General features: G+C 50.0%; 2 long non-coding RNA genes across 2 annotated transcripts in view; both read left to right on the top strand.

Annotated features, from left to right (window-relative positions):
• Positions 1 to 4751, top strand: part of LOC145716753 (uncharacterized) — a 17559-nt gene extending 12808 nt beyond the window's left edge. Inside the window, exon 2 of the long non-coding RNA XR_014139616.1 lies at positions 3744 to 4751. This is a non-coding gene — a long non-coding RNA (uncharacterized LOC145716753). The remainder of the gene's footprint in view (positions 1 to 3743) is intronic.
• A 5933-nt stretch (positions 4752 to 10684) lies between these two features.
• LOC145716752 (uncharacterized) lies at positions 10685 to 14075 on the top strand. The gene is made up of 2 exons (XR_014139615.1): positions 10685 to 10802; positions 12288 to 14075. It is a non-coding gene; the product is annotated as an uncharacterized LOC145716752 (long non-coding RNA).
• Positions 14076 to 14450: the final 375 nt, after the last annotated feature.

The following is a 14450-nucleotide window of genomic DNA, read 5'->3' as shown; positions in this document are numbered from 1 at the left end:
ACCCTTCAGACTCCCCTCAGCCCATTACTACTGTGACCTCACTTAGGGCAGGTCCTCTGGGTCAGAGATGCCCAAAAGGTTTAAGAGTCCAAGGGTCAGGGAGCGTCAGCCCAGGCAGGGACTCTGAAGAGCACCCAGATGAACACGTCGATGTACACGCATGGATGCATGGGCCCCAGAAGGACAGACACAGGAGGTAGGAGCCCCTGGTCACTGGAAGTCTTCCCGCTGAGTGACACTCGTGGGTGATCCCCTTCCTGAGTTGGGGGATGGACTGGCTTTTGTAGACTCTCCCTTCTGGGTCTGAGAGTCCCTGAACCAAGGCCCCCCACGCAGCCCTTGTCCCTGTGGATGGCAGCTCATTTCCTTCTTCATTCAGTTTGAACACTCCCCATCTGGCTTTTCTTTGGAGCAGTTATTATTTGTAATCAGCATCAATTCAGCCCTAATGATGTAACCTGAACACATTGTAGGGTGAAGCCTGGACTGTAGCTGCCTCGCAGGGGGACATCCCCAGGTCTGGTTGCCCTCTGACCTCTTCCTACCTCCCTCTGGGTCCATTAGGGGGTAGGGGCTGGGCCTCTGCCCTAAGCCCTTCCCCGTCTTGAGGACCAGCCTGTCAAATCCACCCCTCTGCCAGGCCCAAACTTGAAACTCTTATCTTTGGAGCCCGACCCAGGGCACCCATGCTACCCAGAGAAGCAGGGACAGGGGATCCAGGAGAAGGGAGAGGGAGACAAAAGGCTCTGCTGGTCAATTCTGAGGATGTGGTAAACATACTGAGGAGGGCCGAGCACACACTTCCTGAGCTAAGGGAAGACTCAGCTTCTGGAGGGTTGGCAGGTCAGAGAGGGGCTATTGCATAAATTTACTTGAACATTTACAGCTTTTTCCCAAGGCCACATGTTGAAGCCACTGAACCCAAAGGAGTGAGGGGCAGTGGTGTTTTAAGGCACTGTGCCTGATTTGGGGACAAATGTAGAGGGGATGGGCTGGGGAGTCTGGGCCTCTCAAGTTCCACTGGAAAATGAGGCCAATGCCTCCAACAGGGCGAGGGGCCAGCCTGGTCTCTGGGGGTTGGGACATAGAGTGACTGATACCAGCAACGTGTGGTGTCCTGTGGTGGAGTGATCAGGCCTAGGTGGCAGGCCTGGGTATAAATTTTGCACCCTGGACTTGGACAATGTGGCCTAATTTCTTGGAGCCTCGCCTTCCCCTCTATGCTCATTGCAGGGAGAGATGAGGAGCATCGTGAGGGGAGGCATGAGGATGCCCCTGGGAGGCTCTGCACATGGGAGGCCTCAGGCCCCAAAAGGCCTCATCGCCACACCCCGTCTCTTCCCTCAGCGCCGTCCCGGTCCCCATCTCCCAAAGTTTGGATCACCTAATACTAACACGGAGTTCACTGTGGGCCAGTCAGACGCTGGCTGCAAAGTCAGAAAGTAGGTTGAGGATCAAAATATTGGCCTGAGAATCTGATTTTTTTAAAAAGAAAATCCTCAGTTCCTGTTGGATTAGAAATTCTTTTGTTCTCCCTCAGCAGGCCCAGAGCAGCAGAGCCAGAAGGGGAAGTGTTTTTAAAGTCACTCTCTTGCTCAAGATGGCACAGCGGCTCCCCATTGCCAATGGATAGGCATTGAACAGCCACCCGAGCCGAGGTCTGCGGGGTGCTATGCCAACAGACGCAGCAGAAGCTGCCCTTGGGGCCGACAATCTAGCCATCACAGCTGGGCTTTTCCCAGATAGTCCTCACCATCTGCAGGAGATTTACCAGGGAGGAGGCAGGGCTTGCTACAATGCAGGCTCCTGGGGCCTGCTCTGGGACCTTCTGATCAGACTCTCAGGGGCTGGGACCTTTTAAGCAAGTTCTCCATATGATTCTTATGCACACTGAAGTGTGAGAACCAGCCCCTCAGGACAGTAAATCTAGGGACTGCCCTCTGCCTCCAACATAGGTTTCCACCCCTCACGCAACCCCACCAACTAAGAAGGGAGAATGAGGGAGCTAAGGAATGGGATAAAGTCGTAATGTCCCCCTTGCCTGCGAGGGCAGGCTAAGCCATTCATCCTGTCACACCCAATTTGTTCCAGCCGCCCTTAACATTTGCTGATTACATTCGGGCACATTCCCCCCTGCTCTTCTCTTCCTTGTGGCCTCCTGATGTGCATGAAAGTAGTGCCTCTCTTTAGGAACTTAGAACTTACACATTTCCAGAAGCCTGAACAAAGCCTTGCATGCCACCTCTGTCTAGTACCCACATAGGCAGGAATCAGTGGTCATGTGGTGATTTTATACCTGCCTGCATGTGGGAGAAAGTGAGAGAAGGCTATAAAGTAACAATGGCTTCAGCGAGATAGACACTGAATTCTTTTCTATTTTAAAGAAGTCACAGAGAGGCCATCTGGGGCTTACAGAGTGGCTTTTTGCAATCATCCCGTGTCCAGGCTCTTTGAAACTTGCTTCTCCACCAGCTGCATGAGATTCATTATATACTGTCCATTTCATGGTCCTAAATGGCTGCTCTAGCTCCAGCCCTTACAGCCTTCTTCCAGTTAGTACGAATGATAAAGAGGAGAAGAAAGGCTCATCTCTTTGCCTTGAAGAATACTTCCTGGGAGTAGCACATGAACTTTTGCTTTCAGCCCATCAGTCAGAACTTAGTTACACAGCTACACCTGGCTGCAGAGGAATCTGGGAAATGTAGTCATTATTCTAGGTGGCCATATGTCCAATGAAAAGTCAGACATTGTATGATAAGGAAAAAGGGGAGAACGTATAATGGGGGCTGCTAGCACTCTGCAGCACCATTGTAGTCTTCCTCAATCTGGGGCATGTTTGCTATGGTGATCCTTACATTTGAATTGATTTATGAATGTATATAATTGCCTTATGTCTAATAAGAATGCAATCAGAGAAAATGTGGGAAAGACAGTAAGAGAATCAGATAATTACAAAGGGAATGAGACTAAAGCATAACTTTTCAGAGACAGGTATATGTATTCACTTTGGATTTGGGAGCACAGGGGCTTGGGAAGCACCTTTGAAATCTGACATCCTCATAAGGGGAGGAGTGCTCATAGAACATTCTTTCCCTGGTTAAAAATGTCAGGGGTGTCCTCTGTTCCTCCTTGACACTCCTACACTTTGGATCAATGTGCTGTTCCTAAGTCTGACTTTCAGCCTCACCTCATTATTTATCCCCCTGATTTCCTAGGCCCTAGAATCTGCCCCACCCCCGTTCATTCTGTGCATAGATGGATTTCTCTTCCTGATCAGCTCACCCCTCTGCTCAGAAACCTCCAGGGTTCCCCATACCCTACCAAATATATTCTTAATTTCTTCACCAGACACACACACACACACACACACACACACACACACACACATACTGTAGTCTCATCAAATAAAACCCCTCGCTGTTTCCCTGATTCACCGTGTGTCTTGGCTTCTTTGGGGCTCTGCCTAAGCCAGTCAGCACTGGCCTTCCATATGAGGCTTTGCCTGGTTCCACTGGCTCCTGCCAGAGAAAAACATGTCTGGGCTTGCTGATGGAGGATGAGAGACATGTGGAGCAGGGCCACCCTGCAACCCCCAGATTGGCCGTTGTGAGAAGCAGAGCCAGTCCAGATGCCTCAGAGCAGAGTGGGGCTGGCCAACCCGCAGATCTGTGAGAATAAATGCTTACATGCTTCTTGTGTGCCCCCGTGATTTTACAACTATTTCTTATGTAATATTTTTGCAGCATTTGTCAACTGATCCACCTGATTACAGACATTCAGTGTGAATACCTGCAGCATTTTCAGTGCATTTTTTAGAGTACTAGTCCCTTCTACCTTCAGTTAGGATTAGGTGTGGCTATGAACACAGAGACCCAAAGAAACTGTGGCTTAAATAAGATCAGAGTTGATTTCTCTCCCCTATGAAGGTCGAGAAGCAGGTAACCCATCATGGTGAACTGGATGGTGAGCTGGAGAAGTCCGTGTTGCTGAGCACTTGATGCAGCAGAGTAGGGACAGTCCGAGGCCCTGCCTGGGAACTGACAATTGGCCCAAGCTTCTGGCCTAGGCCTGTGTCCAATACGAAGAACAAGCACCATTTCCTAACTTGCCCAACCAGAGGAAACATCTTTTCGTGTGCCTGCAGAGTACAAGGATGTGTGCTGGCTGTTTTGTTTGTGCTTTAGTTTTTACTTTTATTTTTGAAAAATTTCAAATATAAACTGTATTGGTCAGGGTTCTTCAGAGAAACTGAACCAATAGGATAGATAGAGTGAGGGAGATTTATTATAAGGGTTTGGCTCACGTGGTTATGGAGACTCAGATGTCCCACAGTCTGCCGTCTGTAAGCTGGAGACCCAGGAAAGCTGTTGGTGGAGTTCCAGTCCGAACCTGAAGGCCTGAGAACCAGGGGAGCCAATGATGGAGGTCGCAGGCCAAGTCTGAAGGCCCGAGAACTAGGAGCACTGAGGTCTGAGGACAGGAGAAGTTGGATGTCTCAGCTCAAGCAGGAGAACAAATTTGCCCTTCCTCCACCTCTGTGTTCTACTGGAGCCCTCTGTGGATTGGATGATGCCCGCCCACACTGGGGAGAGTATCTCCTTTACTCTGTCTACCAACTCAAATGCCGACCTCTTCCAGAATCACTCTCACAGACATCCAGAAATAATGTTTTGCCAGCTCTCTGGGCATCCCAGTCATGTTGACACACAAAAGTAGAGAGAATAATAAAATGAATCCCCATGTGTCTGTCATTCAATTTCAACAATTATCATCTCAATGTCAACTTAGTTTCACCTATACTCCTCCCCCCAGGAGAGGTAAGAACCTTCCAGACTTCCTGTATTTATTAAAATAAATACATAAATAATTTTTAAGTGATCTCTACACCCAACATGGGGCTCGAACTCATAACCCCGAGATCAAGACTCGCACGCTCCCCCAATGATATCTTTGAATATGTTTCTCACTTTCCTGTGCTTCCTATCAATTGGGAATTAAGATCTAGAAGTTTGATTAGGTTCAGGTTCCATTTTCTGAAAAGACGACTTCATAGGGGGCAGGTTGTTCTTCTATTAGGAGACATGTCACCTCCCACTGTCTCTCTTTTCGTGACGTTAACAGCTGTCGATGTCATTGCCTAGAACTATTATGTCATTATGATGATATTCTCATTATATCATTTCTTCTTCATTTATTAGCCAATACTTCTGTAAAGAGAAACTTCCCCTCATCAAATATTTCATTAACCTGAAATAGAGTCCATAGAGGAAAGGCAGATGCATGCTTGATTCTATTTACCGGTTGTTTGTTTGTTTGCCTGTTTTTTCTTTTTAAGATTTTTTATTTTATTTTATTTATTTGACAGAGAGAGAGATAGCGAGAGCAGGAACACAAGCAGGGGGAATGGGAGAGGGAGAAGCAGGCTTCTTGCCGAGCAGGGAGCCCGATGTGGGACTCGATCCCAGGACCCTGGGATCATGACCTGAGCCGAAGGCAGACGCTTAACGACTGAGCCACCCAGGTGCCCTGTTTGCCTGTTTTAAATGATTTCCTGGCATCCTCCAAAACAGCTCTATTTTCTAAGAAAGCCATCCCATAGAATTCCTGCTTCCATCCCTTTTGCCAGGACATAGTCACAGGACCTCACCTCACTGCCAGGAGGTCTGGGACCTTCAGCCCTTAACCTGGGCAGCCGGGGGCTCAGAGAATTTCCCTATTACAATGGAGAAGGGGATCATGGCCCCCAGGTCCCACTCCGTTTCCTGTCGGCTCATCCCTGGTTGAGGGCTGAGGCGAGCTCCTGGCACACCAGCTCCTGTCAGAGCGTGTGCACACCACACATGCGTCCCCAGTCCCGTCCCTCCTGCTCCGCCTGCCCTGTGTCCCTGCGCTGTGCAGAGAGTAGAGCTCTCTCCTGTGGCCTCACTCTTCCCATGCTCTTGTTACTGCTCCCTTTCCTTCCCCTCCCTCTCCTCCTCCTCCTTCTTCCCTCTCTCTCTCCCCACTCCTCCTCCCTTCCTTCCCCTTCCTTCTCTTTCCCCTCCTCCCCAGCTCCTTCTCCTTCTGCTCCTATGTTTACTTCTGGGCCCAGTTTCATGTTTTGCCTCTCTCATTTTCTCAGCCTGTTTAGGGACCACTCCTGTCCTGCTCTGTCCTGAAGGATTTCTTGAGACTCAAGCCCACCTTGACTTTGGCTTGACTCACGGTCATCCCTGGTTATGGGCAACTGTTCTGGGATCTCTCTTTATTTTCTCATGGTTATGCCCTGGCTCCCCAGTGTCAGTGCCCCACTGTGCCTCTTCCCGTGCGAGGAGGCTGCATCTGGAACTCTGATCCCGTTTAGCACAGAGGCTGTTGTGACCCCAGTCACTGAGGGGTGTTTACTGAAGTCCAGCTGGTTCGCACAGATTTTCAAAGCTGGGTCTACCTGATGCCAGCCCAACCTGGAGAGGAGCAAAAATTCTGTGGTCTGTCTTGGAAAATTGTTCATGTCCACGTGGCTGATGTGCTGAATTTGCTTCCACTTGTTGAATAAAATGCAACGGTGGTCATCACCCAGATCTGATGTTGGGCTCTAGAGAAGTAGCCCTCAAAATGGATGCGCCTGGGCCCCAGAAACCTGAAGCTCTGTAGAAGCCCCTCTGCGGGTGGCCAAGATGGAGGCAGAAGAGAGTGAGGAATCCCAGTGTGAGTCAAGGTCCAAGGGGACAATGCTATTTCTACCTTAGAGGGTCATGTTTCTCCGGTTTGGACCAGGAATTACAGATTGACCTTCACCTTCCATTGTTTAAATATGTCTTCCCGCTAAGCCTGCAAACTTGCTCTAGGTCTTGACTTTGGCAGGGGGCAGGAAGCACACATAAAGAAAAAACCCCAATGAATGAAATATTTCTACAAATCTTCCTATTCTCAGGAATCTGCTTTGTTGTACTTCTGTGGACATTAACTAATGGGAAGAAGAGTGGAAAACAGTCATCCTGGCATGATGGAGAACCAGTGGGAAGTAGCAGCAATACTAGGCTATGTGCCAGGAAATAGGGATTCTTGTTCTAACTCAGCCAGGAATGGCGGTGCCCTTGTTCATGACCCCAATTCTGAGCCTCGGTTTCCTTACCTGTAAGACAAAGAGATGGGCAAAACAATAATCATATTTCATTCTTGGGGATACACTATATTTATGCTTCTAGAATCTTCTGTACTCTTTTCAGACTCCACAGTTATCTTCTCATCTGATACTCACAATACGCCTTTAAGGTACTGGCAGGGGTTATTATTATTCCCATTACACTGAGGCTGAGGAATAGTAAACTCCCAAGCTTTCGTTTGTAATGAAACCCCGCCTCCTAATCCAGAATAGTTCCTTCTAAGCAGGAGGCTCATGCCTGTGCCTGAATGTGGGCATATTGGTGAATGTGGGCATCTGTCTGTTATGTTCCTCCGATGTGTGAGTAAGAAAGGTACAGTTAGTAGCTGGACTCATGATTTTCCTGGGTTTACAGGGAACTCATTGATGTTTGCTTTTGTCGGATGGATGTTCCATGTTATGGCATAATTTACACTGAATGCTTTAACTAGGCGATCATTAATAGTAACAGGAGGGCCAGGGGTAGTGGGCAAAGAGAGATGGCCCAGTAAAGGGGCAAGAATTCAGAGCTGAATTGTTGGCACTATTGTATGTACTCCGTAAGTACGTACTTCACTTGGTCTTCACATTAATCCTATGAGGAAGGTTGCTATAATCATGCCCATTTTACAGATATTGAAACCAAGGCCTAGAGAAGTTAAGCAACTTGTCCAAGCTGGTAAGTGGCAGAGCCAGAACGTGAAGCCAGGCAATCTGGTTTCCAAGTTTATAGCCTAACCACTCTGCTGTCAAGGTCAGATTGGGTAGTCATATAAGCCTTTGTGAGCTGCTCTGGTATAAATTCAGATACCAAAAAAAAGAGAGAGAGAGAATGAGAATGCCCTACTCAAAGCTACAGGGTTGCAGGGAAATTGGCACACCATATTTTGCTGGTAGTACTGACAATGAGTTCCATCTTTTTGTGAGCAATATGTGGCAAGACCCATAAAGTTTCTTCATATTTGTCAATTTAAGAATGCCAACCCTAGGGTCTCCTGGGTGGCTCAGTTGGTTAAGTGGCCTACTCTTGATTTCTGCTCAGGTCATGATCTCAGGGTCCTGGGATACCACCCCCCTGCCCCGCCCCACATCGGGCTCAGCAGGGAGTCTGCCTGAGGATTCTCTTTTCCTCTTCCTCTGCCCCTCCCCCTGCTTGTCTGCGAGCTCGCTCTCTCTCAAATAAATGAATAAATAAATCTTAAAAAAAAGAGTGCCAACCCTAGAAGTTTGTTCTAAGCTTACAGCTCAACAAAAGCAGCAAGCTGTAGGCATGAAGCTTATTGTGTGATATCCAGTAATGCCCAAGAACAGAGCATGATTAAGTAATTTCACAGAACCTTCACTAGTTGGAATACTATGAAAACATTTAAAATGAAAATTATGAAGGTAATTGTGTAGAAGGATGGGGAACTGTCTCTGATAAAATGTTAAGATTAAAACACAGAATAAAAAATATGTAGATTTCGATGACCAATCTGGTCTCTATGCATATTGGCAAAGCCTGAAATAGAACAGGAAATACTTCTGGTAGTTAGGTGTTTGTTAAGGTCTTCTTATTTTTTAGGATTTTTATTAGTGGTGACATTATGTTTTTTTGACAGATCATGAAAACAGGAAAGAGCTGGTGGCAGAAGCTTGTTAAAATGACCCTCAAGAGGTGGGGTGGGTCTGGTGGGCAGTCCCCCCCCCCACTTCACCCCTGAGTTCTCTGGGGGCAGCTGCAGGTGTCTGGGTGGAAAGAGGTCTGAGAGTTACATGTGCTTGGGACGGAGAGAACAGTGTGCCCTGGGTCTGCCTCACCTCACTCTTGCCGTTCTTTGTCTCAGCTTAGAAGCCACTTTTCTGCAGTCAACCCAATTGCCACCCCCCACCCCCAAATGGGCTAGGTGCCCCTCCTAGGTGTCCCCTTCCCCAGCACTCTATGCTAAGCTCCACGTCTGCACCTAGCAGGCTTTTGGGTGATGGCATTTATATTGCTGAGGCCCCTCTGCACTACAAGGGTTGGGATGTCAGGGGGCCGGCCCTGCATGGCCCCCCTAATGCCCTGACACAAATACATCATGTATTCAGTGAATGATCATCTTTTGCCTTGTCTCTAAAATGGGGGGAGCCTGGGTTGTATTAGATTCCTTTTAGCTCCATATACTGTGATTTTACCATCTAATTTTTACCAGACTTATTAAATAAAGGAGCCATTGGGTTTAAAGACAAGTCCCAATGTCGGAAGTGTCCTCCATCTTTCCACCTGTGGATGGGCTCCCCAAGCGGACTCTGGCCTGGGTGTGGACTGTGAGCCTGGTCTGGGGTCATGCTGGGAATTTTCATAGCACATGGGCTGAGTGTGCACGGACACAGCCTTAGCAGTCCACCTGACAACAGGGCTGTGGCGGGGAGGGGGGGGGTGCTCCTCACTTCAGTCCTGCCTGTACCTGGGAGACCAGCCACAGGCCACATGTGACTCTGTGGCTGTACCTCCACCGTGAATCCTAGGAGCCTGCTAGCCCTGATGTCATGTGTGCTTTCGGGGCTGAGGCAGTGGGCGTGTCTGTGCACATGGCTGCTTGTGCCCTGTCAGAGCAGGGCGGAGGGAGGGTGACCAAGTGGCTCTGGGTTTTCCGGGTGAGCGTGTCTCTGTATGGAATCAGTGCACATTACTTCAGTGTGTGAGTGGATTTCGATTCAGCAAATAATTATTGTGAGCTTTGTGCTCTGCAAAAGCAACAAAGCGTTGCCACGGGCAGGGAGCCTGGGAGTGTACATCTCTGCATTGTGTGTCCCCTCTGTGTGTCTTTGGGAATGTGTTCTTGGCACGTGTCCTGCCTTCACAAGGCTTTTGGTGTGTGCATGTCTGTGTGTCAGTGCCTGGGTCCTGTGTGCGGCTGCTCGCTCGCTTTCCACCCTCACTTGTGCCCGTAGTCAGGCTCTGCACGTGCGCCAGCCCCCATGCGCACGTCCCCGAGTGACCTGTGCGCGGTGTGCAAGGACCTCCGGGTCGTGTGCACTTGGTGCGCTCGTGCCAGTCTCTCCGCACGCACGAACGCACCTCCACATGTCTGGGTGCACGTCCCCCTCAGTGTGTGCACGTTCCGTGTGCACGCCGTCCGTGTCTGTGTGCGGGGCGCTCCACGCGCGCGCTCGGGCCTGCGGGCGGCCGGGGACCCGCGCCAGGCTCCACACGCCCCGCGGGGCTGACCTCCTCCCCCGCGCCCCCGGCCCCCCGCGCCCGGCCGCGGGCCTCCGCGATTGGCCGCCCGCGCCCTCGCAGCCGTCACCCCTCCCTCCCCGCCCCCCCCGCCACCCGCGCGCCCGCGGTCCCCGCTGTCCCCCGCGGTTCCGGCGAGGCCGCGCCGCGCTGCGCTCCGCTCCCATTGGCTGCGCGCGCCTTTGTGTGGCGGCAGCTGCGGCCCCAGCGCCTTTGAATGTCGAGAGGGGCCGGGAAGGGAGCCTTTCCATGGGCCATCTGTCTCCCCGCCAGCCGCCGCCCCACCGCCGCCCGCGCCCCGCGCTCCGCCTCCCGCCCCGGCGGCTCCCGCAGCCCCGCCGCCGCCCGCGCCCGCGCCCCGGAGCCGCGCCACAAAGGGCCCGCGCGCAGCCGCCGCCGCCGCGCGAGGAGCCAGGATGGTCCTGGTCCACGTCGGCTATCTCGTGCTTCCAGTGTTTGGCTCTGTGCGAAACAGAGGTATCGCTTTTTCCTTTCGGGGTCCGCTTCGGAGCGTGGATCGCCGCAGGCACCGGGGCGGGGGCGGGCGCCGCGGGCGGCGGGGGGCTCAGGGAACACCCGCGGGGACGCAGGGCGAGCGGTGGCTTCTCCCCTCTCCCTTTTGGGGGACCCCCCAGTGTGGGGGTGGCCGCCCTCGTGGGAGCTTTTGTAGTGAAGTTAGGGTTTGGCGAATTTCGGTCCCTCCCTCCCCAGCCCCATTTTTTATTCTTTGCGGCGGACGCGGTTCCCCCAAATCACAGCCCCTTCCCCTAATACCTAGCCCTGTATGATCGAAAGAAGGAGAGATACATGACTGTGTGCGTGCGCGCGCGTGTGTGTATGTGTGTGCAAGCGTACTTGGCTTTCTGTTATTTGGTTTTTTTGAGGCATATGTATGTTTTGTGTTATTTGTGTTTGTATTCCTTCATCTTTTGGTTATCGCTCCCGCTGGCTGGTTAACTGGGATCTGGTATGTGCCCTATCCCGTGCCCCAGCCCCCACCCTCTGGTGGGCACTTGCACGATTTCCCGTCCGGTCCCATCCTTTTCTCCCCTTTAACCCTTTTCTGTATCGCCCTTGTGCTACCTCCCTACCCCCCCCCATTGTCTTTGTATGACAGTTGCATTTATGGATTCAAAATGCTTGGGTGTGTGTATGTGAGCGCGTGTGTCAGTGTGTGTGCGCCTCGGAGTCAGACGTGCACTGCTGTGCACCCCCGGTCCCGGCTGGAGCGGGGTGCCCGGCCCTCGGGTGTTGCGCTGTGTGTGCGGATGAGGTGCGAAGCTGCCCCCACGCCAGGCCTTTGCCCTGGGCAGGCGTTGACAAAGCAGCAGGCCGGCGCCGGCTTTGTTTTTAACTGTGATACATGGGGTGTGTTTGCACGGTCCCCTTCCCCACATCCCCTTTCCCTTACATTCTACTCCAACAATAGCTTGGTTTCCCCCTCTTCTCTCCCCCCCCCCACATTTCTTCCATTTTCTTTTAATCAAAAATTCCCACCTCCCAAAGCGAATCCGAGATGCATTTAGATTCATTTTTTTTTTTTTTTTTCTTTTTGTATTCTGCCTCTGGACTCACATTTCTCTTCTTGGAAATGTTTCTGCTACCCTCTCCCACTCCAAGGCTGCTTATAACCCTGCTGGCTGAGGCCCTCCCCCACTCCCCCCTCCCTCACGCACAGAATGATGTCTTCCCTTTGCGACCAGGGCTGCTCCTTCGAGTCAGAGCAGGGGGTGGGGTCGCGGGGCGAGCGCTTTAGTGCGCCCCAGGGGCCCGATTGGGCAAGAAAATGAAAGCCCGGCCCTCTTTCTTCCAGCCCAGCTGTCCCCAGCCCCACGCCTCTCCCCAGAACCTAAAAGGCAAGGTTGGCCCCCTTAGGCCTGTTTGAACCGCAGTTTTTTTGTGTGATGATAGAATGATGACATTCTGCATTTATCAAATCTTTTTTTTTTCTTCATTGTGTAGCTCAGTGAATGGTCAACTCGCTGCTGTGTGCGCTGTGACCCTTCTGCCTCCGCATTTAGCTGTATTGTGACACCCCTCTTAACCATCTCCTGTCTCCATCTGAGGAAAGCATTGCTATTTAAGCAGCAGTATCCCTATCTCAGGCCGGCCTAGCGGTGGAGGGGGTGTGGAGGGGGTGTGTGAGGAGTAGGTCGGGGCGGGGGCGGGTGAGCTCTCCCTGGAAATGTCAACCCCCTCCCCCAATACACAATTATGTCTTCTTACTTGGCATTTCCTCTTAAAACGGGTGTGGAACATTACACTAGGCAGAAATTCAAAAATGATTAAGGAGGATGTTGAGCCTGAAAGTATAATTATCCTGATTAAATCATTATCATCCTCATTAATACCACGGATCTCTAAATACCATTGCAGGATGCCGATTTTACATTTTGAAATTCAAATTGCTCAGCTGCCTTTAAATTTTATTTTTAATATGCTCCCCCCCACCCCTGCAAGGTCCCCTCCCCGCCCCCCCCAATAAATTCTGCCTCTCAGTCAAAGTTTACTTCCATGGCAAACACGCCCACAGGAAATTCAAGGGCTGAGGGTGAGTTGGGCTGTGGGTAAAATTTAGCACAATGAGATAAGAATTCATGACCTTTTGATAGAGGATACTAATGCTTAACCCAACAAGGTCCTACACCACAATCTTCTTGTAAAACTATTAGATAGCTTGCCAGCTTAAGTCTGTTCTTTTTAGTTTCCATTGTAGTAGTATAGGATGTAGGCCATTTCAGGATAGATGTAGAGAAATAACCATTTTTGTATCTTCATCTTGTTTAGCTGAGTACATTGCACTGTAAATCCCTGTTAAGTGGATTCCTTTTGCCTTGGCTTGGAGGCTCTGGCACCCCATTTCCCACTTACCTGGGTGGCCGTCAGCTAGCTTCTTGGCAGCACCCAGGCATAAGTGAAGAGAGTACATTTAGTCGGAGGCAAAAAATAATAAGTATATGTTTATATATATATGAACATCTTGAATGAAATGACAGTTGCTATTACCCCATAGCCTCTGAAAATTTGGTGCAGCAAGGTCCCTGGCTTAAGGGGGAGCCATGGCCATGGTGTCTTAATTGTTTAATTGTATGATGTCAAGAGTATCTTTGGACATCCGCCCTGGCCCTCAGAGCTGCCCCTTTAACAGCCGGCTCCCTTCTGCTGCCTCACCAGCCGGACCTGCTGGAAAACTGCAACAAAACGACGGCCGTAATGTCAGAATAAGGCCCCTACTTCGAGGGTCCTTCCAAAAGAAAGTCCCAAGTGGCTGCCCCAGATTGCCATTTGGCAATCTGAAAAGAAAGAGCAAAAAAAAAAAAAAAAAGAAGAAGAAGAAAGAATCCCCAGCAAAATGGTTTTCCATTAAACAGGGATAGTGTGTTCTGCTGTGCTGAATTACTTCCTGTTCTTATTTTGTGGGTAATTTTTTCTGTATCAAATATCCTTTTGGTTGTGTATCTTTTTCACCTTTTCTTGTACTAAAACTAAAGCATGATCTGTATTTTTTTACATCCCCCAGTTGACAATGTACAGCGCTCGGTTAGAGATGTCACCCTGCTGAAACGTACTGTGGTCGTGTAGCCCGGGCCATCTGCTCATTGTACGCTGCTTTTGTTCTGTTGCTCCTTCCGAAGCATGGTGGGCCCAGCCTTTTTTTTTGGTATCGTGTGCATGATGACATTGTTACACACAGAATCCACTAATACTAATATACAATCTCTCAATAAAGAACTAGTTTTCCTATATTAACCTAGTGTGCTTTTTCTCTTGCTGTTTTCCCATTTATTGTCGTATCCTGCTGTTTAGATTTTTTCCCTTGCTTTTCTATCCCCACCCTCACCCACCCACCCACCACTCCCACCTCCCATTGTAAGATTCGAGTGAATGCCTTTTTTTTTTTTTACTTTCTTTATTTCCTTTTCCTTTCCTTTCTTTCTTTCTTTCTTTTCTCTTTCTCTTCTTCTTTTCTTTCCTTTCTTTCTTTTCTTTTTCTTTCTTTCTTTCTTTCTTTTTTTTTTTGGTGGTACAGATATGGTGACTTTAATCCCAACTAGTCCGTATCTTTTTACAGTAGACATCTGGGGCCATGGGAAAGGTCAGTTGCCCGGCCACACCGAAACAGCT

Source organism: Leptonychotes weddellii, chromosome 13 (genome assembly GCF_054177405.1).
Source record: "Leptonychotes weddellii isolate Sample4059 chromosome 13, ASM5417740v2, whole genome shotgun sequence".
NCBI lineage: Eukaryota > Metazoa > Chordata > Mammalia > Carnivora > Phocidae > Leptonychotes > Leptonychotes weddellii.
The sequence above is the reverse complement of the archived record's forward strand: the minus strand, read 5'-3'. Positions and strand labels throughout refer to the sequence as shown.